The sequence below is a fragment of the Columba livia genome, chromosome 25 (assembly GCF_036013475.1).
Source record: "Columba livia isolate bColLiv1 breed racing homer chromosome 25, bColLiv1.pat.W.v2, whole genome shotgun sequence".
In the NCBI taxonomy this organism is placed as follows: Eukaryota; Metazoa; Chordata; class Aves; order Columbiformes; family Columbidae; genus Columba; species Columba livia.
In genome coordinates, this window is record NC_088626.1 from 5,133,227 (window position 1) to 5,142,622 (window position 9,396).

A 9,396-nucleotide genomic window follows, 5' to 3' on the forward strand; every position below is an offset into this window, starting at 1 on the left:
TTAAATGTTTCACACTCATATGAATCTATTGGTCTGGAATCTAAGAAAGGCAATTTCTCAGGTCTCTTGCTCCATACATTGCAATTACTGACAGAAAGAAATGGCAGCGCATAGAAAGAAACGGCGGCACGTGGTTCAGCAGCACGTGGTTCAGCAGTAGTTTCCTGTCTTCTGTAAAGCTTTAATGGTGACTGTAGGACACGTGGTTAATTTAAGCTTTTGCTGTAATAAAAAAGCTGGGAGATGTATTAAGCATCACGTTGTGTTATGAGATGGTAAAAGTGGGAATTGATGGACATGAGGTTGAAGTCATTTTGTGAACAGCCCCCAGTGTTTCCTCTCTCTGCAGCTCTCCCTCCTGGCCCAGCTCCGCAGGCCGGTCCCACCAGGGAAGCTGTGTCGCCCCAGCCCGACGGAGCGTCCCCCGCCCAGCTCCCTGCCCGCTGGCACCGCGGCATCCACCTCCCTGCGTGCCCTGACATGAAGTTCGGCACAGAACTGGTGAGTTCCAGACAACTGTGCTGCTCAACTGTGTTTATTGCTATGCCGCGTTCCCAGCTGCCTTGGCCTTGGCTTCGCGGCGCCTGCGGAGAGAAGAGGCTGCTGAGGCCCCGCCGTGGCCGTGGTGCCGGGGGGTGCGAGGCTGCGGGGCAGCGCTGGGCGACCCGTGGGGTGCGGGCACCCGGCTGCACGGGGGAGCTGCAGTTGGAGCTGCAGGGACACCCTGGCCGAGGTGAACACCTGGGATTTACAGCAGGACCCAACAGGGTGATTTCTGCTCGTAGGAACACGTCACTATTGCGCTTCTCACTTTCCATGGCAACGTCATCCCTCATTCTTCTTCCTGACCTTGCTCTGCCTACGTCTGTTGCTGGGTCAGCTCTTGTTGGGCAGAGCCACTTTTAACTAACACTTGGAACAGCAAGAGCAGGTTTTGTTAAAGACCAGCCAGGAGCTGAGCGGTCAGTTAAACCATCCTTCAGCAGGAACCTCAGTGGAGTTTGGCCAGTAACTAAGCGGGCACTTCAGAGTACCCTCGCTCTAAATGTTTCATGGCTAATGGCCGCCATCTGATACAGGAGTTTGGCAACACCCCCTGCTCAACAACTCACTTTTGTATTCTCCTCTTGCACAGCCAGCATGCACAAAACAGCACTATCCCAAACAGGAGGGAGCCCAAGACCCCCACGACGGCTTCTAAGCAGTGGCTCTTGTAGGTCGTGGTGTCAGTGGTATTGTTCTTATTCTTGGTGCTCCAACCTGGATGAACAATTCTGTACCTTAGTGTTTTCTGCACACGAGATCTGACAGCAGTTTGATCAACTGTCCCTTGGAGCGAGACAGACAAAAGCCATCCCTGTGTCAGGGAATGCCACCCCCAGCTCTCCCTCCCCGGGGAACCCACACCCCAGGAGGACAGAGTCCGGCCCATGGGGAGACACCTGAACCCCGCTCCCCCCTTTGCCTTTGCTCCAGCACGGGCACTGCTTGCATGCCCCCAGCCTTCAGGCCTTGTCTCCCACTTCTGGCCCTGCAAGGCTGCTCCGTACCTGGAATCTTGTCAAGGAGGCCGTTGATTCCAGCCTGGCGGGCTTCCCCGGGGTTGGGCAGCTCTGCCAAGAATCACAGAAAGGTAAAGCCTCAGCAGAGGATGCAGGAGTTCGGGGCAGGTTCCCCCTAAACCACGCTCGATCTCTCAGTGCATCCCTTTGGACCTCAGTGCACAGGAGGGACCCCTCCCTTGTGCCCACTCAAGGCAAGAGTTTGGCTGCTGAAGAGCCTGCAGACACAGGGGTTTTGGTTCATGACAGTGGATGACCAAAGGACAGCAATTACCTGGCATGCCTCGTGATTTCATTGTCCAAGTCCCTTCATCGTAGATTGGCACTACCTGGTCGCCTCTTTTCTGCATCGCCACGGTCTCCCCAGTGTCATGGCTCAGGTCTTTAGAAAGAAATGGAATCAGTTTAATGAGAAGTAACCTCTTCAAGAACCAATATCTTCAGGAGGCAATATTTCTCAGAATACATTGATAACACTCAGAAACAAAGCCAGAGCATTTGAGGGTGTCAATTTAGTCAGGGAAAGCGCCCTTCTGAAGAGCATGTGTATCTAAACCTCCACTTCCCAAGTCTTCTGCTCTAGAGCGATATATACCCACCATGCTCTACTTTGTCCAGTAACTCCAGGACTTGGTTGAGGACTGATTTATGCTGGGAAGGTTTTCGTCTTAATACCTTAGGCCTTGTTCTTTGAGGACCTTAACGGAAAGTAGAAAGTTAAATTCCTGAGAAATAAAATACTGAACACGAGTGCTCAGCCCGTGAAGTCAGCCAAGGCCGAGCACTCAGCCTCGCGATGCCGAGTGAGCTGCGAGGCTGGAAAAGCCCTCCCGGTGTTCACACCTGCACCTGAACACCCACGAGAAGTTTCCATCACACACTGTGATCCCGTCATCACTGAACAGCTTTGAGCTGGCAGCTCCCCAAGGAAGTTAAAAGCCACAACCTACCCATGAGACCGCCCCGAGTGTCAGCCCTGGGAGCCAGCTGGTACCCTGGATTTCCATTGCGTCCAGCCGTGTCTGCAGACAGACACAACAGAGAAACTCCCAGGAAATATTTCAATGGACATCTTCAGAATATTAAACCCTAAATGCTCACTCGTTCAACAACAGACCTGAGGGATTGCCGTGATGCTCCCAGACAAGAGCCGGCTGAGGAGTCGCAAGGCCATCGTCTACAGGCACATCTGGAATCAAGCACATTCCATTAGATCTTGTCATCTGCTTCTTTCTCAGTGACCTGTGGTGACTGGAGGGCAGGTCAGGTAATGATGTGGGACCCAGACGTGGGTGGAGGTTCCCAAAGCTGCAGAGGGGTGGGGGTGACCTGTTGACTGGCACCTGGCAGCTCTCAAAATACTGTTTCCAGGCCGCATGTAACACCCCTCAAGGGCTGGATGGACAAACACAGGGATCCTCGGGGATTTCTTACTGGGAGATCTCTGGGCTGGGTGCCCATCCCCACCTGCCCGCCTACGAGTTCCCCGTTCTCCATACGGCGCTGCCTCGACCTCCCGGGCTTGCAGAGCCAGGAGGAGGAGGATAAAGAGGAGCGAGGGGGTTATGGCCCCCCACCCCTGCATTGTGGCACTGCCACTAGCTCTGCCACTAATGCTGCTGCTGCTTCTGTGGCCACTGCAGCTGCTGCAGCAAATGCTGCTACTGCCAATGCTGCTGCTGCTTTGGCCACTGCCGCCGCTGCTGCAAATGCTGGCGCTTCTGCTTCAGCTGCTGCCGCTGCAAATGCTGCTGCCGCTGCAGATGCTGCTGCCGCCGCTGCTGCCGCTGCCAGCACTGCCGGAGCGGTGTCCGTGCACAGCACTACACACCAGGGTGTGACACAGAGCGGCTCTGTGACCTCACAGCCCAAGGTGCAGCCCAGGATACCATGGGCCTTCTGAGCTGCCAGCTCACAATGTCGACTCGCGCCCAAATTTTCACCTCCCAGGGCTACTCCATGGTCTCAGAAGCCGTGCAGAGGATGGAATGGTTGGAGTCGCTGAGCAGGACAAGAGCCTGCAAGCGCAATGGTCATGATGTGATACTTGGAATATATGTGTGATCTTAAATCCGGGCAGTTTTATTACATGGGCTTTACAGTAGCCATGAGTTTTCCTTTCTTCATGCCTGGTTTCAACATCATACAGATTTATAGATGCCATATTTCAAATGGAGTAAAACTTTTAGGAATTGATGTTCCTCAGGTCATGTTCGAGCCATAGAGTGGGATGTCCCATTGTACACAAATGTCTTCATTGCTCTGGCATCCTTAAAAATGCTCTTTTCTTGTGTTGGTAGGTCGGGACTTAAGTCTGACAATACCAGATCCAGTGACACAAAGGCCTTAGCAAGCAGGGCAGCATAGTGTGGTATAGATCAGTGTCATGGTATAGATCCACTTCATCCCTGCTTCTCAGAAAAGGAAGTTTTGTGCAAGGTGGTAATGACATCAGCTGGAAACATTCGATGAATTTGTCACTTTTCCCAAGGAACAAGCGTCAGGACAAGAGGAAACGGCCTCAAGATGCACCAGGGGAGGCTGAGGTTGCATGTGGGACCAATTTCTTCCCCAAAGGGCTGTGGGGCATTGGAACAGGCTGCCCAGGGCAGTGCTGGAGTCACCATCCCTGGAGGGCTGGACAGACGGACATGAGGTTCTCAGGACACGGGGTAGTTCATCCAGGCTTGACTGGCCTTTGTGCTCTCTCTGCAAATGCAACTTGCAGGAATCCTTTTCCAATTTGTAATTCTTTTTTTTTTTCCTGATCATCAGAATACCTCTAAATCTTAAACATATAAATAAAAACATTTAAACATTTCCTATTAATCTCAGGAGTTTGAAACATGGGAAGCCAAGGCGTGTGAACCTCAGGTGAGGTGTCTCTACCGCAGGGCTGCCTGAGGCAGCGGATGTTCTCCAGTGTCTTGAGTTTGCAGCTGGACACTGGCAGAGGAGACGAACTGGAGCTGTCTCGGGCTCCTGCTGCCTGTGCTCCCAGGTTGTGCCCGTGTTTCCACGTTGTGCCCGTGTTTCCAGGTTGTGCCCGTGTTTCCAGGTCATGTGTGTGTGTTTCCATTTCGTGTGTGTGTTTCCAGGTCGTGTGTGTGTTTCCAGGTTGTGCCCGTGTTTTCAGGTCGTGTGTGTGTTTCCAGATCGTGTGTGTGTTTCCAGGTTGTGCCTGTGCATGGTTTGCACAGAGTTTCCAGGCACTTGACGTTTGCTGGGGCTGGAACAAAGTCTTCAATGTACAAACCGCCAGTTTCCCCTGCAGACACTTCCCTGTGTCCCCCATCGCGTATCCCAGGATAAAGCTCTAATGATTGCAAACATGCAGGCTTGTACGAGCTGGTTCAGAGGAAGAGTGCTTTGGGCAGCCCTGGTCTGACACCTGAAACATGTCTCTGGTCAAAGAACGTCCTACAATGACATAGCACTAATGACCAAAACCAAAGTGTTACTGTCCAAAGTCATAACTATGTAATTGAGCCTCCAAGACACATCACAGCAAACCAATAAAAATATATCCCGTATCACCCAGGAGAAATCCGTGCTGTATCACTACTTTTTGCCTTTTCAAACAGGAATTAGTGATTATTTTTCCTGAGCTGTCCCCAGGATGCTCTGCTCTCTGCTGAGAGCGTGCAGGGAAGGACCCGGCTGCTTTTGGGGTGCAGCGTTCAGCTCCAGTCGCACTGTGTGGATTGTATCTGTCCTCAGCCAGGTGTGCAGCAGGTGTCAGAGGAAGAACAAGACACGTCCAGGGTGAAGTGAGCAATCAGGGTCCTCGTTTGGTTGTGTTAGGGCAATCAGGAGAAAATGTGCAGTTAGAGCTGTTGCTTCTACTAGGACCTGATTGCCCTCCATTCTGAACCTTGTAGGGTTTTTGCTGCTTGTAGGGTTAAACAGAGCAAGCAGCTCTTCCTCACCCACAGAAACCCCTCCCCTTGTCTCAAGGTGAAGAGAAAACCTCTCTGAGCAACACGTTGTTTTATTCAACACATCTCAAACGTCGAGGATCAGGGGAGTGGTGTACACGGAATGGCGCAGTCCAAACGTGGCTGCAGGCGCCTGGGGCTTGATCAGCTCCACCTGGTAGGAGTAAAGGAGGAAATGGTGACCATGGGCCCTTGTCATCGCTTGTCTGGGTGCCTGTTACCCTGCCCGTGCCCCCGAGCCCAGTGCCGTTTCTGGACAGTCACTCTGCATCTCTCTGTGTCTCTGTTTGGTCAGGGCTGGCTGTGGGTGCAGCGCAGTTCAGTGTCCTGACCCAGCAGACTTGTCCTCAGCGACGGCCGTCTGCTGGAACAAGGGTGCCGATGGGCACTGGCAGCTCCTCCTCGCACATCGCTGTACGTGTGCCTTGCAGCCTCCAGCTCGCTGCAGCTATTCGTGCAGCACGCTTGTTGGAAACCTCAAGTATGAGCAGAGCAGTCGAGATGTCCTGAGGCTGTGATTCACTGCATTTCCTTCTCATTTTGGGGGACGTATGTGAACAAAAGAGAAAACCAGTTTAGCAGCAGGTAAAAGGCATCCACTGAGTTTGTTTTTGAGGACAGTAAAAGAAAAGTCTAGATTTCAGCAGTTAACAGACAGAAAAGCTCATCACAGCTGGTGTGAAAAGCTGGGTCTGAGTCCAGAGGACGTTGAGCTCCAGCCAGATTTGCTGGATTCCTGTCCCCTCCAAATTCCTCTTCCCAGCATTAGGAAGGCTGGGACCTGTGTCTGCTTGTCCCTTGTGAGGTAAAGCAGTGTTCTTTGCCTTCCCCCTGCTGGGCTGGGGACAAGGGAAGGGACAGGAGGGCTGTCCTGCAGCTTGTCACTGCAGCAGGACACTGTGCAGCTCAAGGCAGCCCCAGCGGAAGGGGAGATGCTTTGGCAAAGCCGCGCAGGAGCAGAAGGCGGCTGCCTTACCCTTCCCGTGCGGTAATCCGCCGGCCCCGGTTTGACCGTCTTGTCTCGGAGCTGAGTTCGGGTTCCCATGGTGTACCCGGGAGCTCTGGTTTTGAAAACGTCCAGCTGGATCTTTGGGAACGCCGCAGGGCCTGGGGTCTGTAAGAGAGTCAGGGGAGCTGCTGGTGAAAATAGCCGGTGTTTGTTCTTACCTGCGCCTGGCACAGGATGCGCCAGTTCAGCGAGCTGGGCAAAGCATTTGGGAACCACACAGCCCTTCTAGTTCAAGTTGGTGGAGGTGTGGGCAGCGATTTTTCTCTTTGTGTGTTTTTGCGGCCCCCGGATGTGACTCTCACCTTGGCGAGATCAGCATCGTAGCGATCCCGCTGACTCCTGCTCTTCATGGAGTAGCACGGGCTGGCAGGCGTGTGCGCCGTGTTGGGGCCCAGCACCCTGGGCAAGGTGTAGGTGCCGGGACCTGCAAGAGGAACGGGAAGAGAAGAAACCTCTGGGGCAGAGACAGGCACCCTGCAAAGTCTGCTCAGGGCAGCACGAAGGATATCTGCTTCCTTTCCTCATTTACTCTGGTTGAAAAGCTGAGCAGCAGATTGTCACTAGAGGCTTCCGCAGCCACAAGGGTTTCCATCTCCCTGTGGTCACGTACCTGGAGTGAAGTCGGTTTTGACTCCCCTGTTCCGGAAGGCCATGGATGGCTCAGGCGGGCACTTAAAGATGTGTCGATTGGACTTCTCTGGGCTGTAATCGCCTAGGGCAGAGGACAACAGCACAAAAGCGGTGAAGTTCTGGCGTTTTTCTCAATCCAGGGAGGCAATTTCACCAAGAGCTGCTCTCCCTAACAGCTGCAGAAGTGCCAGCTGCCGGAAAACATCGACAGCTCATTGAAAGGGTGAGCTGAGCCTTTTGTAGCCATCTGTCTTTTGTATCCGTCTATCTTTTGTAGCCATCTATCTTTTGTACCCATCTGTCTTTTGTAGCCATCTATCTTTTGTACCCATCTATCTTTTGTACCCATCTGTCTTTTGTAGCCATCTATCTTTTGTACCCATCTATCTTTTGTAGCCATCTATCTTTTGTACCACTATGGCAGGGAAATGTGAAAACGTATTTGCCTTGTCTGAACAAACAGCTGGAGGAGTGTTACTCACTGGGTCCAGGTGTGATCTCCGTCTTTATCCTGGGAAGTCCAGTGATGGCGTAGGCTGGAGCCACGTACTTCCCAGTCCTGGTCATGGAGGGCTCCACGTAATAGCGAGGGCCTGGGGAGCAGCCGCCTTCCGCAGGAGCTTTTGCCCCTCTGCAGGTGTACGCGGGGGCTTTGACTTTGGTGGGGTTGTGGTTGATGTAACCTAGTAAGAAAAGGGAAGCAGGTTTGTAGCTGATTTTGTGACGGGTGTGCTCACCGTGCCACACACCGCTCTGATCCTTGTCTTACCCGTTGTCCCCTGGACTGAGTATTTGGGTCCAGGGCTGGTGAACTGGGCCGAGATGAGGCCCCGTGGGCGATGAGGTCTCCAAGTGCCCACGAAAGCTCCGTCCATGCTGGGAGATGCTTTGAAAGCCTGAGGAAAAAGCATAATTGTGCCTTGGTACTTTGCTTTGTGCCTCAGTAGTTCTGAATCACTGTTCAAATGATTTTGCTGTACGTTACTTGTGAACCTTGCTATGGAACTTGGTTCAGTTGCATTTTTCCGACATCATATTAAAACCACTTTTGCTAATATCTTTGACAGTGGCTCTTTAAACGATCTCAGTTATCCATTGGTGACATCTTGGTCTTGTGCAGTGCAAGTCCTGTCTCACCAGAGAACACCAGAACTCTTGATAACAGATTTTACGATGAGGGTGTCGAGACCCCTTGCCCAGAGCAGTTGTGCATTCCCCGCAACTGGATTTGTTCAGGGCCTGGGGATGAAATCCCAAGGTGCACAATGGAGCTCATGGCTGCTGCAGAGCTATGGCAGGGCAGCAGGAGTCTCCACACTTCACCTGTCTCAGCCGCGGCAGTCGAAAGGGATGAGGACGACAACGTCTGCGTCTGCTTCGTCTCTGCGGCACAGAGCGTGGCGAGCAGTGAGAGCAGCCAGAGATGTGGCAAGAGAGGTTGCCAGTGAGGGCTGCCAGAGATGTGGCAAGAGAGGTTGTGGTGGCAGCGACCAGGGGACCCTGGGGACAGCCTGGGATCATCCTGGAAACGCTCTGTGACATCAGAAGGCTGTGCGATGGCATCAGCTGGTGATGCGGGACTGGGGACGTCCGGCCTGTAGGGCCAGACCTTCCTGAGATCTGCTTGTCCTGTCTCCATGTGTATTTTCAGGGTGCACATGAGACAGATTTTGAACATCAGCAGAGACTGGGGGAGCTTTCCAAAGCACCTGGTTTTTACACTGTCTTTACACTCAGTGACAGAGGTGGCAAGTGACACAGCGCTCACACAGCACCGCTGGGTACCAGAGGCTTTTCCTGCTGAGGCAAACTAATATTTCCAGATTCGTTACTCTAAGACTGTTGGAGGGGGATTTGGGTTTCAAAAGGAGAGGAAAAGCATTTCCACTACAGAACCTCAGCCACCACATCTGTGATTGTCCATGTGTGGCAGGATGCAACCCCCCTCCCTCCTTCAGTATGGCTCATCTCCCTCTTTCTCTGCTACTTGAGGCTAACAGCTTCTTTTGTTTGGCCCAGAGCACCCTGGCTCCTGGGACGTTAGAAGAAGGGAGTGCCAAGGCACACTGAGCCGCGCCCAGTGTGGGGGATGTTTGGAGGCTTCAGGGGCACCCACAGACAGTGTGGGGGTGCAGAGAAGCTTCTAGAGTGCCTACAGTCAGATCTGATCAGCCAGTATAAAAACGGGACTCTCGTCGAGACTCCACCCATTTGCCACGGGTCTCTCGGAGCACGAGCAAGATGCTGCCGCCGAGAG